Here is a 19,869-nt window from a genome sequence, read left to right as displayed (position 1 = left end):
CCGCATTGGGCTCCCTGCTCGGCAGGGAGTCTGCTTCTCCCTCTGACCCTCCTCCCTCTCGTGCTCTCTGTCTCTCTCTCATTGTCTCTCTCGCAAATAAATAAAAATCTTAAAAAAAAAAAAAAAAGAATACAGAAAATTTGAATACCATCCACCTATTGGACTTATCTGACATTTATAAAACATTAACACCCCACAACAACAGACACATATTCTTTGCAAGTGCAGGTGGAACATTAACCAAGACAGAACACATTATGAGTCATAAAATAAGTCTCAATAAATTTAGAAGAACTGAAATCGCAGAGAGTACATTCTCTAAAAATGAATTAAATTAGAAGTCAATAACAAAAAGATAACTGGAAAATCCAAATATTTGGAAATTAAATGACACTCTTCTAAATAATCCACAGGTCAAAGAAGGGAAATTATAAGATATTTTGAATTGAATGATGATGAAAACACGACAATCAAAATTGGTGGTATGTAGCTAAAGTAGTGCTTTTAAATATATTTTAGCTTTAAATGTTGATATTAGAGAATAAAGATCTAAAAATCAGTGATCTAAGCTTCCATCATAAAAAACCCCAGAAAATGAAGAGCAAATTGATCATAAAATAAGTAGAAGGAAATAATTGAGACAATTGGTGGAAGCCAACGAAATAGAACACAGAAAAATGATAGAGAGTAAATGAATTAAAAGCTTGTTTTTTGAAAAGATCAGTAAAATTGATAAACCTCTAACAAGACCAATGAGAGAGATACAAATTACCAGCATTAAGAATGAAAGAGGAGATATCATTATGGATCCTACAGATTTATTTGTTTATTTTTAAATTTTATTTATTTATTTTTTAATAAGTGAAAACAGGTATTTTATTTTATTTTATTTGTAGGTAGGCTCCACACCCAGCGTGGAGCCCAATGTGGGACTTGAACTCACACCTCTGAGATCAAGACCTGAGTTGAGATCAAGCGTCAGACACTCAACTGACTGAGCCACCCAGGTGCCCCAGATCCTATAGATTAAAAAAAAAATTAATAAGAGAATCTTATAAACAACTTTATGCTAATGGATGAATGCTATCAGATATTTAGAATGAAGTAATACTAATTGTATGTCAGCTCATTTAAAAAAATGGGGGAGGAAAACTACCCAACTTGGGGCACCTGGGTGGCTCAGTAAGTTAAGCATCTGCCTTCAGCTCAGGTCATGGTCCTGGGGTCCTGGGATTGAGTCCTGCATCAGGCTCCTGCTCAGCTGGGAGCCAGCTTCTCACCCTCCCATTCCCCCTGCTTGTGCTCTCTCTCTCTCTCTGTCAAATAAATAAATAAATAATCTTTAAAAAAAAACAAAACAAAACAAACAAAAAAACTACCCAACTCATTTTAGGAAGTCAGTGTTGTCTTGATACCAAAACCAGACAGAGATAAAAAAAAAAAACCAAAAAACCCTTAAGAACAATGTCTCTCTTGAACAGAGATAAAAAGTATTCTTAGCATCCCAGCAAACTGAAACCAACAGAATATGAAAATGATAGCATGTCATGACCAAGTGGGGTTTATCCCAGGAAATGAGAGGTTGACTTAACAGAAAATCCATCAGTATCTGAAGATCAGTTAACCATTCACATATTTCACCCAGTTTTGTATAGTTTTATTTTTCATATTAAAAATTTAAATAATCTGGAATTTATTTGGGTGTATGGTGGCAGGTGAGAATATGACTTTTTTGCCGGTTATTTTTCCTATTTGTTGAATAAGTTGACATTTTCCATTAATTTCTTTTCTCTTCTTTCCTTCCTTCCCCCCCCTCCCTCTCTTTCTTTCTTCCTCTTTCTCTCTTTCTTTCTTTCTTTCTGCTTCCAACTGTATTAGTCTCTTTTTATTCTTTTGGTAATCTCTTCCAGAGTTAACTACTTCCCATTTGTAGGTGATGAACTGTGTGAGGAATCCACTTTATTTATTATTTATTTATTTATTTATTAAAGATTTTATTTATTTATTTATTTGAGAGAGAGCACATGAGAGGGGGGAGGGTCAGAGGGAGAAGCAGACCCCCCGCTGAGCAGGGAGCCCGATGTGGGACTCGATCCAGGGACTCCAGGATCATGACCTGAGCCGAAGGCAGTTGCCCAACCAACTGAGCCACCCAGGCGCCCAGGAATCCACTTTAAATGTTGGCACAGCTATGAGCATGGCCCTTCCCTTTACTTGAACTCAGAATTAAGATTTTTGGTTCTTGTTTTTTATATGCCAGTCCCAGAAGTAGTTTTAACTGCAGGAGTTATCTGTAGGTCTTATGCTTTCTAGCAGCAGTCTCCAACCAGGCTCTAGCTTCTCCAGGACACTACAGAGGGTGGATGTAAAAATGTATGAAACTAAGAGGCATTCTCTCAAATGAGTTTAAATGCATTTTATTTTTAGACAACCTATGTGACATGTTTTTTTCTTAACAAAAATGCCTTTGCTCCACATAAATCAAGGTCAAAATAAATGAAGAGCTGAAGATGACATCAGTCCCATTTGTCTAAGTCCTGGTGTTGTGTGGATGAAGAGTAGCAGTCAGTTATGACAACAGGTGATACATCCAAAGTAATGGCCAAATTGTTAACATTTTTTCCATTTCTAAACCATCCTTAAAGAAAATCATGTATGGGGCTGCGTGGGTGGCTGAGTCCCTTAAGTGATGGTGGGACTCGATTTTAGCTCAGGTGATGGTGTCAGGACTGTGGGATCGGACCCCCCCCTCAGGCCCCACGCTCAGTGGGGAGTCCGCTTGAGATTCTCCCTCTCCTCTTCCCTCTGCCCCTCTACCCTGCTCTCTCTCAAATCAATAATACATCTTAAAAAAAAAAGAAAGAAAATCATATATGGGGTCACTCCATCCTCAAGGTAGTCCAGCAGAGCAACTATGCCATCTAGATTCATGTTCTCTCCAATAAAGAACTGGTAGTTTTCGAAATTAGCGAGGCTGTGCTTGTTGTGTTCTGCAGTTCCTGTCATAGAAGCCTCTGTTCTTCAAGTTTGCCTTTGATTGATTACATCTTTGATGTAGTGCCTGTAGGCTTCTTTTGTGAAGCTGGTTTCCTGAAAGGGATGGTTCAGGACAATATCAACAGCAGTGATGACTGCGCTTTCGGTACTTTCAACCTCGGAGCCTTCAGCAGAGGCATTTCCACCAACTAACAAGTTATCAGTGTTACCCTCTGTCCTACTGACCAACTTTCCCCTCCACCTCCAGGCACCGCCGAACACGATCTCCCAGATCTTATAGTTGTCTGAGGACATCCCCTCCTGGCTGATGAGGTCACGCTAGAGGATCTCGAGAGCGGCTGGAGAGAGGAGAGCGGCGCTAGCTTAGCAGGAGCCGGGAGCTCCGAGCCAGTGCGGGGGGGGGGGGGGGGCGGGGGGGGGGGGGGGAGGGGCGGGAAAGCGCCCCATTAATTTCTGATGTGTCATTTATCATATCCAAAATTAGTAATTTGCATGTTTGTCAGTACTTTCGCCATTACGAAGTTTTGTAATGTTTAATAATAGTTTAAATATATTTTCTATCTGGCAAAACAAAGAATCTTCAATACTCTTCTGGTAAACATTTCCCCCAGCTCTTCTTTCTTTATATTAAATGTATTTATGAATAGGTGATATACTTACTTGGCTTAAAACTCAAATCATAGAAAAGGGTATACAGATAAATAAATGTTGCTAGTTTTTTTTTTTTTAAAGATTTTATTTATTTATTTGACAGAGAGAGAGATAGCAAGAGCAGGAACACAAGCAGGGGGAGTAGCAGAGGGAGAGGGAGAAGCAGGCTTCCCGCTGAGCAGGGAGCCCGAGGCAGGACTGGATCCCAGGACCCTGGGACCATGACCTGAGCTGAAGGCAGACGCTTAACGACTGAGCCACCCAGGCGCCCTGTTTTTTGTTTGTTTGTTTGTTTTTAAAGGTTTATTTATTTATTTGAGAGAGAGAGAGCAGGGGGAGGGACAGAGAGAGGGGGAGAGAGAAACCCAAGCAGACTCTGTGCTGAACTCAGAGCCCTACCCCTGGCTGGATCTCATGACTCTGAGATCATGACCTCAGCAGAAAACAAGAGGCCATTGCTCAATTGACTGTGACATCCAGGTGCACCAATTGCTAGGTTTTTGTTGTTGTTGTTTTTGTGCATTTATTCATAGATATTTTACGCATAGATTAGTAAATATGTAAATATAATTTTTCGTGCTTAAAAAATATAAATATATACACACAATTGGTTGCAAACTATGCACAGTCTTATGTACTTTGCATTTTCACTTATTGCATCTTGGGGGGACGCCTGGGTGGCTCAGTCGGTTAAGTGTTCTGCCTTTGGCTCAGGTCATGATTCAAGAGTTCCAGGATTGAGCCCAGTATCAGGTTCCCTGCTCAGTGGGGAGTCTGCTTTTCCCTCTCCTTTTAACCCTCCCTCCCCTGCTCGTGCTCTCTCTCAAATAAATTAATTAAATCTTTAAAAACAAACAAACAAAAACACATTGTATCTTGGAATTCATTCTATTTCAGGACATAAACCTTCCTTATCATTTTTTACAGCTGCATAATATACCATTGAGTGGATACCATAATTTACTGAACAATTTCCTATTGATAGATTTCTTTCCATTTTCTTATGTGATAACAATAAATAAGAGTAACATTGCAACACATTTTTTTTACATATATACAAGGATATCTGCAGGATAAATTCCTAGAAAAGGAATTTCTGGATTAAAAGGCATGTGCACTTACAATTTTTAAGTATTATCACAGAGTATTGCTCTCCATTAGAGACTGTAGCAATATATAATACCATTAGCAGTGTATGAGGGTAACTGTTTACCCACACTCTTATCAGTGACATGTTTTCAAATTTTTTGAATGTTAATATTCTAGAGGTTAAAAAAGTTTACATTTTACATAGTGTATTATTTTAACTCACATTTCTTTTATTATGAGTGCTTTTTAAAAAGCTCTCCTTAGAGATGCCTGGGTGGCTCAGTTGGTCGAGTGTCTGCCTTTGGCTCAGGTCATGATCCCTGGGTCCTGAGATTGAGCCCCACATTGGGCTTCCCACTCAGTGGGGAGTCTGCTTCTCCCTCTCCCTCTGCCCCTCCCCTCGCCTCTTCCCCTCCTGCCTTGTTTGTGCTGTCTCCCTCTCTCAAAGAAATAAATAAAATCTTAAAAAAAAAAAAAAAAGCTCTTTTTAACTATTGTTTCATTTCGGGAAGTTATCTTGGAATTTTAGTATATAGCATTGATAACTAAGGTATAGCCTTGATAGATAATGACAGTTTCGCCTTAGCACCTTTTGTTTTTGTTTTATGCCTTCCTTTATTGCATTAGCCTTAATTCCTAGAATAATATTAAATAATAATGGTGAGACTGAGCATCCTTTTTGGTTACTGATTTTAATGGAGCAGTCTCTAGTATTTCAATTTTATTGCTGCTCTTCATTATGTTAAGAGATTATCCTACTCTTCCTACAAGTAAAGGTTAAAAAAAACCCCAAAAAACAGAAATGGATGTAGAATTCTAGCAAATGCTTTTCAGCATCTAGATTTGGGTGATTTACTTTTCTTATTGATGAACTGTATAATTGTAATACATTTCTGAATGCCAAATGATTTCTACATTGCTAAAATAAACCCTGTTTGGCTACCATGGATGATTTTTTAATGTCCTTTAATCCAGTTTGTTCAGGTTTTCTCAAAAATTTTCTGTCCACATTTAAAAGTTAGGCACTGTTGTTTGTTTTTGTGTATATGCTGTTCTTGACAGGTTTTGTTATTAGGATTATGATGACCTCATAAAATGAACCAGGCAGGCTTTCTTCTTTGCTTTTTTGCCTAAATTCCTCTCTGTTCTCCTGGCTGGCGAGAACAGGGCTGGCTTGTATTCAGAGCTACTCCAGGACGCTGGCGACCTCTAGCATGTTCTGGGCCCTCTTCTTGACTCTCAGTGCTGTTGTCTCTGGCATCTTTCTGCTTCCCCTTTTCCTTCAGGCTGACTTCCCAGTGAGCTCCCCTAGCATCTGAGCTTCGTTCGACCTGAGCTGCCCTCTGTGTGAACCCAGAGGAGGGGATTTCCTTGGCAGATGGTGGTTCTCCATGGGCTCCTCCCACTTCCTCCTGGAGCTCTCTCCCAGCTGCACTCAGAGCTTTCTCCTGAGCTTCTGCTGCCAGCTCTCTGCTGCCCTCACCTGCCCTCTGGCCACGATGTCTGTCCTTGTCATGGCTTCCTGCAGCCAGAGGTGTGGAGAATGGGACTCACTTTCACAAGTTCAGTGTTCACGGATGTCTTGAAGTCCTTGGGAATTCTCCAGAGCAACTGGTTTGAAGGGGGTGTTGTAGTGAGGCAATGAGTTGTTCTGGCTGCCTCTGAAGAAAATGCTACAATAGAGCCAAATGGCTCTGCCCTTATGGGGGAAACACAAATCACATTTATACCAAAGGGCACCTCTGAGGAGATCTGGTGTGCTGTGGCAGGACATGAATCCCAGAATGAGGAAGTGGTCACATTTAGTCTGGACCTTTGTCCAACATGAATATGGTGTCCCCAGAGACAGATGTGACCCAAGAGGTGTCTATGACTTACACCTCTACGCTCGCACCCCCCCCCCCCCCCCCGCTGCTTCCCTGTCCTTTCCTGCCACCTGAGACAATTTGTATGTCCAGGCTTTCTGTTCAGCTGTCAGCTGTGAACGACACCAGGTGGTGAGGCCTGAGCTAGGCAGTTAATTGTCTGGCTCAGGCTGACACTTTTCTTGCCATTCGCCCCTGATGCCATCTAAGGCCAAGGCCATGGGGAGGCACTTTTGTAAGTATGTTGTTTGTCACTCTTTAATCTCATTTAGTGGTTAAGAGTATTGCATCTTGAGTCAGGCAGATTTGGGTTTGAATCCTGGGTATGTCACTTATTAGCTGTGTGATCCTGGACAAGTAATGTGACTTTCCTGAGCCATTTTTCCTCCCTTTTTTTTTTTTTTTTAAGATTTTATTTATTTATTTGACAGAGAGAGACAGCAGAAGAGGGAACACAAGCAGGGGGAGTGAGAGAGGGAGAAACAGACTTCCTGCTGAGCAGGGACCCCGATGTGGGGCTTGATCCCAGGACCCTGGGATCATGACCTGAGCCGAAGGCAGATGCTTAATGACTGAGCCACTCAGGCACCCCTCCTCATCTTTTAAAATAGGAAAATAACAGATATACTTGTTAGATTGCTGTGAGATAATAATGCATATAAAGCATTTGGTCTAATGCCTAACCTAGTAAATATTCTGTGTATGTTACTTATGCTACTTCTTTATTCTTAAAAAAAATTTTTTTTTGATTTATTGATTTATAATCTCTATACGAAATGTGGGGCTTGAACTCATGAACCCGAGGTCAAGAGTCACATGCTCTTCTGACTGAGCCAGTCAGGCGCCCCTTTTCTGATTATTACCATATCTCTCCTATGCATCAAGGTAACTTCTTAGCTGACATTCAAGACTCTCTATGATCAGTTTTCAGGCTGTCTTTCCAGCCTTACCTCCACTGCTCTATTGCACTTATTCTGTCAGTCAGCCGAAGTTTCACCTCCTTGCTTTTGTTCATGCTGTTCCCTTAAACTAACCTCTTCCCTTCTCGTCATCATGTGTTGAGAATCTTCCCGAATATCAAGACCCAAGTTAAATACCACCTAACCCAAGAAGAGTTCCTGGCTGCCCCATTCAGAGGTTCTCTCTGCCTCCTCCTGGGTCATTACCATTGTAACTGTTTTCAGTCAAGAACCAGGAGATGAGATTGGCACCTGAGCATAAAACCTAATGACAAAGTTCATGTGACAAATGTCCTGAGTTTCTGTGGATGTGCCCGTCCTGGAAAGTTGATCTCTGAATGCCTTGGGCCTTAGAGGCACTGTTGGCCCCAGAATTTCTCCCCTGGAGGGGCTAGGACACAGTCTGGTAGAAGGGGAAGCTAGAAATCTTGTTTTGTCTGGCAAGGACTCTGATTTCACTTGTGTCGTATGCTCATCAGGGATTGCTTAGGGGAGAGGATAAGAAGTTGGGGTTGAGTGCCATGGATGTTTCTTAATATGTGAGTGAGGGAATGGAGTCCGTAAGCTTCGCCAATAACCAAACCAGCTCTAACCTGAGATGTTTTTGGAAGTGAGAATGTAAAGACAAACGAACAAAACATGAGGAGGTCATGTGGAGTCTGTCGGGGAAACAAGCCCAAGTATTACAATGTCTTGTCTGACAGCCACTTCCAGGTCCCTTTGTGAAAGGCCTGCTGGAGACGTGGTACATTTGCCTGGGGTGGGTTGACTGGGCTGGGTAGTGTGGGTGAGAACTTGAGTTTCTAATCAAAAGGCAGAAAAGTGGGACCTAGACAGGAAAGGACCTCACTTCTCCCAGGACCTCTCAGGTCTGATGGGAGCTTGTTCTAGATCTATCTTCCTGGGAACCATGGTTAGGTGGTTAGGCTAGGGCTAGAGGTATACTCATCTCTAGGAAGTGTGTTGAGGCAGTCCCCAGGGATCCCAGGGGTGTGGCCATGTTTTGGAGCATGAAATTTGGTGGGTATGTGACCTGGTGTCTAGGCATCTTCCTCTGGGATCAAAGGGCTGGGGGAGGGAGGGGTGCAGTGTAAGGGGAAAGCCAGGGAATGACCCAGGCCTGACACGGAGGACTCAAGAGATGCTTGCTCCTTTGGATTGCTATGTGAGGCAGTAAAGGATGAGTTGAGCCCAGAGGTGATGGAGTAACTGCAGAGAGTCTTTCAGAACACAGCCCTGGAAAAGCCTCATTTTGCCATACTCCAGGCTAGGTCCCAGGATCCAGCCCTCAGCCCTTCCCTGACTTACTCCCTGGAAAGTTTGTTCCTCTCTTAGAGTTTGAGGAATCATGAGTGTCATTTGTCAAATATTTCCAGTTCTCCATTCCAAGCTTGTGGTAAGATTGCACTTCTGGGCACCCTTGTGGCTGGCTGGAGCCCAAGTGACCATTTATGGCCAATGGGCTGTGGACGAAAGGCGTATACATCACTTCTGGTCCAGAGCATCTTGTTGCCAATACAAGACCCTTCAGAGCTCTCTTTCTGGCAATGGTTTAGGCAGTGTTCAAGAAGATGGCTGATCTATTGGCTTAAGTTCCCAAGTGAGGAGATATGGAGCAGAACCTCTAGCCATGAACCAATAGCATAGGGGGAAATAAACCTTTGTTGTTTTAAACCACTTCTTTCTATCAATCTTACCTCACTGAAGATCCAGTTGTCCTATGGAATCCCAGGTTTCACTGTTCCACAATATTGCAAGACGTGCTTTCTTTCTATTTTTTTTTCAAGACTCTGCACCACTTGATTTACTTCTGTCCTCCTCTGTCCTGCTCTCTCTTTTCCTGGTTCCTATTCTTTGCAAACATATTCCTGGATCCCAGTGCTACCTTGTCACAGCTTAGCTCCATCCTCAGGGTCCCTGAAGTCTCCTCTTTGACCATGAAGAGAAGTGGGTTCTCCTCAGGCAAGATTGTAGAGCTGGAGTGGGAGCACGCAGAGGGTGTGTGGTAGCCAGCTTCCAAGATGGCTCTGGTGATGCCCACCTCCTGGCATTCACACCCTGTGCCATTTTCTTCCACCTGGTACCAGGGTAGGTCTGTGTGATCAATAGAATCGGGCAGAAGTGGTGGTATGTCACTTCCAAGATTAGCTTATAAACAACGGCAATTTCTGTCTTGGTTACTCTCTCTCTCTTTTGATAATTCACTCTGGGGAAGTCCTGTCATGAGATACTATGGAGAGGTCCATGCGACAAGGAACTAAAGTCTCCTGCCCAATGAGTAAGCTTGATGCTCCAGACCCAATCAAGCCTCAAAGACTGCAGCCCTAGCTGATGCCTTGACTGCAACCTTACGAAAGACCCTGATCTAGAACCACCTTGCTAAGCCTCTTCTGAATTCCTGATTCCATAATAAATGCTTATTGTTTTAAGCTAGTAAGTTTGGAATAACTCATTATGCAGCAATAAATAACTAATCCAGGCCAGGTGCTAGGGAGGTTGTGTTTTTGGATATCAAAGCACAGTATGATAATGACGCTAGATCTCTGCTTGGCCTGGTTGTGTCCCTTGCTCTGGGACAGATCTGTCCCATGCCTTTGTGCATGGTTGCTGAGGAACCTCTCAGGACAGCACTCAACCCAGGGGAGGAGAGGGCAGGAAATATGAACACAGCTTGGTGTCTATCACCTAGAAATGTCTCTTAACCCAGTCCCAAGAGACTGCTCAAGCCTGTCTTGCGATGAACGAGGAGTTCTAAGCAAACGCTGAAGCCATTTTACAAAGAATGTAAAACATTGGTGTACCAGCCACAATGCTTTGGGACACCTTTGTTCACCATGAGAGAGAGAGAGAGAGCGCTGGTGTGACACCATGAGAAACCCAGCACACCTGTGGTGGTGCTGGGTGTGAAGAGCTGCCTCAGAAGCCAGAGCCCTGTGGAGTAATGGATGTCAGAGATAGGTGAACAGAGATACCCCCCGGGGGACACATTCCATAGGATTGAGGACCTAAGTTATCAAGGGGGAGCAATAAGCTGGTGAAATCAGAACTATTGCTGTTAAAGCATCTTCACTCAGGCCTGTAGCCTTGCAGGGCTTGGGGGAATTTGGGGGTTCAATAATATTAACAACAAATACTGTTCTTCCTCTTATTAAGCACTTGCTATGTCTGACTTCAGAGTAAATAGTTTATGTACATCATAATTTTCTTTTTTCTTTTTTTTTTTAAGATTTTATTTATTTATTCATGAGAGACAGAGAGAGAGAGAGAGAGGCAGAGGGAGAAGCAGGCTCCCAAGGAGCAGGGAGCCCGATGCGGGACTCGATCCCAGGACGCTGGGACCATGACCTGAGCCGAAGGCAGACGCTTAACCATCTGAGCCACCCAGGCGCCCATGTACATCATAATTTTCAAGCTCTGAAATAATCTATAAGGTGGATGTAACTTGCATTTTATAGATTAAGAAACTCACATTATATAACTTGTTTCCTCCAAGCACTTTTCCCAAAAGTCAAAGCAGGGACCACATGGGCAGACACCTTTCATTCTTTTTTTTTTTTTAAGATTTTATTTATTAAACTGATGACAGAAAGAGAGAGAGAGAGAGAGAGCACAAGAGGGGGAGGGGCAGAGGGAGAGGGAGAAGGAGTAGGCTTCTCTCTGCCTCCTTTTAATGTCCTTTTAATGTCCTTCTTTCTGCCTCCTTTTAATGTCCTCCTTGCTGAGCAGGGAGTCTGACGTAGGACTTGATCCCAGGATCCTGGGATCATGACTTGAGCCAAAGGCAGACGTTTCACCAACTGAGCCACCCAGGCGCCCTGACACCTTCTATTTTTTTTTTTTTAAAGATTTTATTTATTTATTTGACACAGAGAGAGACAGCGAGAGAGGGAACACAAGCAGGGAGAGTGGGAGAGGGAGAAGCAGGCTTCCCCCTGAGCAGGGAGCCCGATGCGGGGCTCGATCCCAGGACCCCTGGATCATGACCTGAGCCCAAGGCAGACGCTTAAGGACTGAGCCACCCAGGCGCCCTGACACCTTCCATTCTTAAAGGCACAGTCCTCTGGTCCCCCCATCTGACTGGAGGACCCAATTCCAGTTGTGTTATCAGTACATGTAGGTCTGATCCATTTGTGAGACCAAGTCCCCTGGAAGAGAGCCCATGCCACAGCCTGGCCTAAGGCTCCTGGCTGCAAGAACTGACCTGCTTTTATCCACGGAGTCAGCAAAATGTACAGATAATTTATAAGAGCTATTGGCCAAATGCATTTGCGGTGAAGTACGAACCTCCTGCACTTGAGCTCCCCACACGCAGAGTCTCTACAGATAGGAGTCAAATCCCTGGAAACGATCTAGTTACAATGAATGAGGTCTCTGGCCCTTCAAGACTGAGTTCCAGGTAATGACAAAAGGAGAGGTGGGGAACAACAATGTGGATATGCTTACCGCTCCTGAAAGTACCCTGAAAAATGGTTAAGATGGTAAATTTTATGTTATGTGCGTTTTTTTTTTTACCATGATTAAAAATAAAAATTAAAAAAAGGGGATATGGGGAATTGTCATCAGTTAGTAAATGGAATCTGCTAGAAGGAAGTGACTTGCCTCGGGAGGTTTAGTGTGAGTCTGTGTGGGGTGTGGATCAACAGGTAGAGAGGTGAGTGAGCAGGTGATACACTGTCAGGTCATGGCAAGAAGACCAGGTAAGACTAGCAAAGAAACTCCACCTGGATCCGGTACTTGTAAGGAGGGATTGGTAGTTAATCTTAAACTCCCAGTTTAAGAGGCTAGGGCTGCTGTGCATGAGTACACACACACACACACACACACACACTATATAATGTAATGTGTATCACATTATAATGTAAGTTGTATAATACATATTGTAATATGTATACATGTATGTGTATATATATGTATACACATATAATTAATAAACTAATATATGGTTGATAACATAGGATGGGTGCAGGTCTTTCAAATGATCCTTTTGTCACCTTTACAAAGTCCTGAGTCACAGAGGCCTTTCAGATTTGCTCCAGAGAGAGGCCTGCATAGGTGGACCCACAGCACGTAGTCAACATTCCAGGGCTGAGGGGGCAAGTTCCAGATGAGCTGCCCCTGTTCCTATCTGGCCAGCCAACATGATAAACCCACAGAAGAGCACAGAAAGCCAGCAAGACAGGAACAGCCTTGTTCTTGATAATCTAGTGGGAATATCTGGCTTCTTTCCTACCCTGACCTGGCTCTTAGAGAGAAGCCCAGTGGGTAATGAGGTAAGTGATGAGTCTGGGAATAGGTTTGTGAATCTTGGCTTCTTCCAAAAGGTTATGAGGCCTTTGGGCTGGAGTTGGGCAGTCGGGAGGGGAGCTGTGACCATCCTTTAGAGAAACAGGGCTTGACTGTGGTGTGAAACTGGAGTGACATCTGATTCCTAGAGCTTCTGAGCTTGGTCCTTTCTGCAAAGGCTCTGGGATGGTATCCTAGAGTATCCCTCCTACCTAGCTAGCTTTCCAACCCCCAAACCAGGGAGGATCTTCACTTTTGACCATGCGACACCCAGCACAGGATTTGAGAACAGCTTCACACCGCTTCCTTCCTCAACTCTGTCCACAACTATCTCTTATCCTAGATTATAATTCCTATGAGGGCAGCCACCATGTCTTATTCATCTTGGGAGCTCCTGGAGCTTCTCTTTCCCTCTGTCTCTCCTGTGCCTTGCATAATATATAAAATAGAGGATCCCAGTGACCACTGGTTAAAAACCCCTGTCCCCAGATGCTCCTCTGGGCTGTGCTGTCTTTTCCTCTTTGCCCTACAAAACCAAGGGCTGTGGCTTTATAAATTTACACTGTCAGCCAGAGTTCTTCAACTGCACTTTTTATTTTATTTTATTTATTTATTTGCCAGAGAGAGAGAGAGGGAGAGCACAAGCAGAGAGGGCTGCAGGCAGAGGGAGAAGCAGTCTCCCCGCTGAGCAAGGAGCCCAAAAGGGGACTTGATCCCAGGACCCGGGGATCATGACCTGAGCCGAAGGTGGACACCTAATCGACTGACCCACTCAGGCATCCCTTCAACTGCACTTTATCTTAGTCTGCGGTCTCTAGATTCTTGCTTGATTCCTCTCTGTCTGGCCATCTCCCAGGTAAATCACAGCCGGTCATATCTGTGCTGCACCTCTCCCCAGAAAATCCAGCATGAGGGCAGAGTTAGAAGGGCCTTGGGAGAATATCCAGGAAGCCCTGTATTAAAGATGGGAAAAAAAAAAAAACAAACCCTGAGGGGAAAAGGGACTTGCCCAAGGTCATTGTTTTGAGTCTGGGCCAGAAGTCAGCTCTCCTGCCTCCTAGGAGTTCCAGGGCTCAGAAGCTGGCCTGGTGGACTCCTTCTTCATGCCACCTGATGTTTTGAAATGGCCTTTCTCTGATCCTCACCTTTTCGGCATCGCACCTGGAAAGGCAGGTTGAGAGCTTAGCCAGGCCAAGAGTGTCTGCTCCAGGGCCTGAGAGAAAAGAGCTGGCCCGAGGGAGTGGGGTTAAGAGCCAGTGGCCCTCTTGACATTCTCTCCATGCAAGTTTGACAATGAACCCAATGAACACATAGTGTCTGGCTCCAATTCACCCTGCACATGAACTCAGCAAAACGTTCACAGCCGTTGGAACTCCCCGCCTATCCCATCTAACTGTCCTCTGGCAAGAGGACTGTTTTGTTTTTGTGGCCTTGTGGTAATGTTTTTCTCATCAGCAGAGGTTGGTTCCTGCCCGAGTCCTGCCCAAGGCCGCCGGCTGCATGCCGGACTGAGCCCAGGAGGAGAAGAAGGTGGTATTGCTGCTTAATAAAGCTCTTTGCCAGGCACTGCTCACTTGGTCCCCAGTGAATCCCTGGGTAACAGGCAGGGAAATCCTTATTAGTCCCTAGCTTGTAGAAGACATTATGGCCCAGAGAGGATGAATGATTAACCCAAGGCCACACAACCAGTGAATTACTGATTGGGGAAATTTGTAATGCTCAAATTCTAGCTCTGCTATTTACTAGGAAGACCATTTGAATCTAGGCTCCCTGCTCATTAGTTGTGGGATCTTGAGCATTATTTAACCACTCTGCCTCAGTTTCCTCACTTTTACTTATTTATTTCCTTTTTTTTTTTTTAAAGACTTTACTTATTTGAGAGAGAGAGAGAGATAGTGAGCCAGGAGGAGAGAGAGAAGCAGGCTCTGACGCATGGCTTGATCCCAGGACCCTGGGATCATGACCTGAGCCAAAGGCAGACACTTAACTGACTGAGCCACCCAGAGACCCCTGTTTCCTCACTTTTAAAATAAAGGACATAGCATGTCCCTCATTGGAATGTTGGGGGACTAAACGAGCCAATATATTGTAAAGTAATTACCCCTGCCTGGCAGTCAGTAAGTGCTGAATAAGCTAGAAATTTTTGTTATTGTCAAGTCTGGCTCTGTTGTGGCTCAGATGGGCAAAAGTCATAGTGCTGCAAAAAAGCATTAGAGATAATCCAGTTTTTTCACTCATTTAATTTTATTATTTTTAAAGCCTAACATTTGAAGATAATCATATAAAATTATTCTTGTGATGTATAGTAATTAAGCACACAAGGTCAGAGGTTCACGTAAATGGTTGAAATTATTATGTTTATGTAGCCAAAAAATTTTGAAATTTTTCTCTTTTTTTGTTATTCTTTAGAGTCTATAATAGACATCCATCTTAACACATTTCTCCATTACATGCACGATTTAATCCTGATTATATGCACTGACAATGACTCATATTAAGAGACAAAAATAGAGGGGCACCTGGGTGGCTCAGTCGTTGGGCGTCTGCCTTCCGCTCAGGCCATGGTCCCAGGGTCCTGGGATCGAGCCCCGCATCGGGCTCCCTGCTCTGCGGGAAGCCTGCTTCTCCCTCTCCTACTCCCCCTGCTTGTGTTCCCTCTCTCACTATGTTTCTCTCTGTCAAATAAATAAAATCTTTAAAAAAAAAAAAGAGACAAAAATAGAAAAAAACAGTATTACTCACAATATTCGGGAAGCGGGGGAGGCGAAATGGGAGGAAGTGTAAGGGTGTTAATTTCCTTATCTTTCATAGCAGCCAATCAATTGCTAGATACTGTCTAAAATTGAAGCATGTTTAAAAAAACATAGTGATTCCAGCCTCTTAGTATTTTTTATGATATATTTTCTTAACCTTAGAGGTATCTTTGAAAGATAATATCTCTTGTGGAGAATAAAGGAAGTCAAATAATTCTATTAGCTTTTCTTTAGTGTCATTGTCTTTTTTTACATTCAAGGAAAATTAACTTTTATACCTTTTTAAATTTTTATTTTTTAAGTGATCACTACACCCAACATGGAGTTTGAACTCACGACCCTGTGACATGCTCTACTGGCTGAGTCAGTCAGATTCCTCTCCCTTTTTTTTTTTTTTTAAGATTTTATTTATTTATTTGAGAGAGAGAGAACAAGCAGGGGGAGCAGGAGAGGTATAGGAGATGCAGACTCCCTGCTGAGCAGGGAACCTAATGCTGGGCTTGATCCCAGGACCCTGGGATCGTGACCTGAGCCGAAGGCAGACACTTAACCTACTGAGCCACCCAGGCACCCCACCAGTGAGGTGCCTCTCCTTTTATTGAATAGTATATAAAGTATGATCCCTTTTTAATCAACTATTTCTTTATATTCATTCATCCATCCATCCATCCATCCATCCAACTATCCATCCACTCTCCCTTATTGGTTACCTGACTATCTATCTTTCTCTCTGTATATAGAAGGACAGAACTATCTGCAATGAAGTTCACTTGTGCTGGCTATTGAAGTAGTGGGATCTTGAAGATTTTTAAATATCTTTTTTGTGCTCTTCAACATTGTGTGAATTCTTTATAATAAGCATATCATTTTTTTCTCTAAAAAATAAAGTTTATTAATAAAAAGTCCTTCATATTATAAGAACAATATATTGTCAATGTAGAAAAGTTAGAGAATATAACTAAATAAGAAAAATAAAAATTACCCACAATATTATCATTCTTTCTTACCTTTTTTCATACATGTTGGTACACGTTTTGTGTATACACATTGTTTTGTTACAAAGATGGGATCAAGGTATATGTAAGTAGTTTTTGTTTTCAGTTAGCGGTATGTCTTTAAAGGCATGTATCATTTTTATAAAAATAAAGGCTAATCCTTAAAAAAGAGAGGCAGACAATGCTTTAAGATTTCCCCAACATTTGGAGTTTCCTTGCCCTTGCCACTCACCACCCCCCCCCATTATATTCCAGAACAGTGGTCACACTCCAGGCACCCATTCCCAGAGTTTACATCAGGGGTCCTTAGTGTTGGAGAACTTGAGTGGCAGAAACCTTTTGCAAAAAGGCTGTGAATAGGGGCACCTGGGTGGCTCAGTTGTTAAGCGTCTGCCTTCGGCTCAGGTCATGATCCCAGAGTCCTGGGATCAAGCCCCGCATCAGGCTCCCTGCTCAGCTGGAAGTCTGCTTCTCCCTCTCACACTCCCCCCCTGCTTGTGTTCCCTCTCTCCCTGTGTCTCTCTCTGTCAAATAAATAAATAAAAAATCTTAAAAAAAAAAAAAAGTCTGTGAATAGCCTGGTAGGGAAGCATATAACTGAGGAAAGATGACCAAGGACAGGGAGACAGGAAAAGGGCTCTGATTTCCAGGCATTTCTTCATTTTACATATGATGAGACCAAGCCTAGAGAAGAGTGACTTGTTCAGAGCCAGCCAGCCTGTCACATACATCCAAGGCAATCAGTTGCCCCTTCAATTGCAATCAATTATTTTCTCCAAGGCCTACAAGTATGGAGAGATGGTAGGGCCTCAAGTCCTTACTCTTGGAGTGGCAAATGGAGAAAGAAGGGGAATTTCAGGGTGTTTTAGAGGGAGGGTGTGAGTAGATCTCCTTCTAGCAGCTAGTCCTGTTTTCCTATTAGGTCTGCCATAATTAGCACCTGTAGGGAATGCAAGACCCCCTGGAGGCATCTATAGCAACTACTGCACTGAATGTTTAGAATCAGAGGAAAGGTGTCTTGGGCAGATACGTCTGGATTTGAGTGGAGAAGATTCAGAAGACTTTGGCAACTGATTATTGTCTTCCCTATTCCAACAAGGATACATTGGTCTATGTTTACCTACGTTCTCATAGTACTTTATATTTCTTTGGGGATGGAGTGGTGGTAGGGGTGTGGAGGGGGTTCTTTCACAATTCTTGAGGAGGGCAGCCCCTATCCAACTCTAGGGTATTGTCAGCACCTCCTTGGTGGACAGCTCCACAGCAGCCACCAGAATCTCTCAATGGGGCCACTGAACCATTGGTGTTCTCTGAACGTCGGCTTGTCTTTCTCTTGTTATTTCTCCTTTCTTTTTTAAGAAAATTCACTTTGTTGTAAGGGGACTTCAATTCAAGTGATTTTATTCTTTAAAACACACAAGACAATGTATAAAAAGGAATATCAAGTTATTCTGAATAAAGGATTCCTTTGGCAAAATATAACAGTCTGAGTGATTGAACTAGAAACAGCTCAGGCATGTGTGTGTGTGTCATAACTCAGGAATCTTTTGTAATAGGACTTTCAGATCCAAACCAAAATCAAGGACACATCATCTTACAAAAATTGTTTTGGGCTACTTCCCAGTGTTAATGCAATATGGGAGAGGTTAGTTAGACACTGAAATCTTAGAATTTCAAGGATTTTTAAATATTTTAAGTCTAGCACTTATAATATTTGAAATCTGGGCTGTCTCAGAAAACCCAGAATTATGATTATCATGCCCATAACCAGCAGTCTAGAATGACTCAGGTAGAAGAGAGAAGTCTAACTGGAAAGGGAGGTCTTGGAATTATGAACACCCTGTTGGGGGAGGGGGGGAGAACTTGATAATCTACAGAGATTTCTCTGCTAAGAGTGAACAGAAAGCTTTGAAAAAGTGTGATTCCAGGGGTGCCTTGGTGGCTCAGTCGTTAAGCGGCTGCCTTCGGCTCAGGTCATGGTCCCAGGGTCCTGGGATCGAGTCCCACATCGGGCTCCCTGCTCAGCGGGGAGCCTGCTTTTCCCTCTCCCACTCCCCCTGCTTGTGTTCCCTCTCTCGCTGTGTCTCTCTCTGTCAAATAAATAAATAAAATTTTTTAAAAAAAGTGTGATTCCACTTATTGCTTCGCTTAATAGAGGTAGAACATGGCCACTGAAGCCTGTAGGAAGGTTTGTGTATGTGGTCAGGTCAGGTGCTGGCAGGGGAGGCTAGTTGGCTTCCATTAGACTCCTTATAAAGCCACTGCTACCTGGGTAAGTCACCTTGGCCCAGCCTGGTGGGCTTAGAAATGCAATTTTTGTCAACACAGAGAGGGGCTCTATTTCACTCACACAGAAGTTTCAATGCCCAAGCTTGCAACAGCTTGTTTTGCAAACTATTTGCCTGCTGTCTATTGGCAATGAGAAAACAGAACTCCTCGGGGACTGGACATTTGCTTCTAGTCAATATCCCCTCTTTTTCTCTAGAAAAACCATCAGGGAATCCGGGTTATAATCAGAAGGTTGCTTGGTGACCTTGGAATCAGAATAAGGGGAGGTTGATTTATGATGGTGGGGTTTGATGGCAACAGGTCTGATCGGCCATTCCTCTCACATGCAAGATGGAGGAAGACCTGCCACTGAAGCTGGATATGTTTAGGCCTTGGGTCAAGGAACTGACTCTCTTTTGGGTACCTCCAAAAGCAAACCCTGAAATGAGGATTTGAGTGCAAGTAGTTTATTTGGGAGGTGGTTCCAGGAAACAACGGTGGCCGACTAAGGAGGTGAAACAGAGGAGGGAAGGAAGGCAATACAGGTGTGTTACCAACGAGTTACCATCATGGGCAACTGGAACTTAACCTCACAGGGTACAATATGCATCTCAAGGTTAGCCTAGCCTACGGTAAGAGATCTGGGCTCTTTATCCAACAGCCCTCATAAGCCGTTGGTTGAGTGATGATCCTGACCACAGGATTGGGTTGATTAGTTAATTTGCCAACATATCCATCCCACTGCATATGCAGACAGAATGAGCTCTAGCAGTCAGAAAAAGTCCTGGGGTCAAGAGACACAGGTGTGCCAGTTAGAAGACAGTCTGGTAGGCACCAAAATGAATAGGGCTGAGGGGATAGAATTGGGGGCCTAGGGAACATATGCTACACCCTCTGTCCATCGTCATATTGTGGATACTCTCTCTGTTTCCTTTCATGTTCATCCTTTTTGACTGCACTTGTATCACTGACCAATACCCTTTATGATTGCTTCATCTTTTTATTTTTA

The 19,869-nt window shown here is 43.3% G+C and overlaps 1 pseudogene across 1 annotated transcript; it reads right to left on the bottom strand.

The window, feature by feature from the left end:
• Positions 1-2,396: 2,396 nt before the first annotated feature.
• On the bottom strand, positions 2,397-7,617 carry LOC110576548 (annotated as a pseudogene). The gene is made up of 5 exons (XR_006540949.1): positions 7,553-7,617; positions 6,292-6,436; positions 3,504-3,558; positions 2,872-3,335; positions 2,397-2,653 (listed from the first exon to the last, which is right to left on the bottom strand). The product of XR_006540949.1 is annotated as a translationally-controlled tumor protein-like (transcript).
• Between the last annotated feature and the right edge of the window lie 12,252 nt (positions 7,618-19,869).

This window comes from Neomonachus schauinslandi, chromosome 11 (assembly GCF_002201575.2).
Source record: "Neomonachus schauinslandi chromosome 11, ASM220157v2, whole genome shotgun sequence".
Lineage (NCBI taxonomy): Eukaryota > Metazoa > Chordata > Mammalia > Carnivora > Phocidae > Neomonachus > Neomonachus schauinslandi.
The sequence above is the reverse complement of the archived record's forward strand: the minus strand, read 5'-3'. Positions and strand labels throughout refer to the sequence as shown.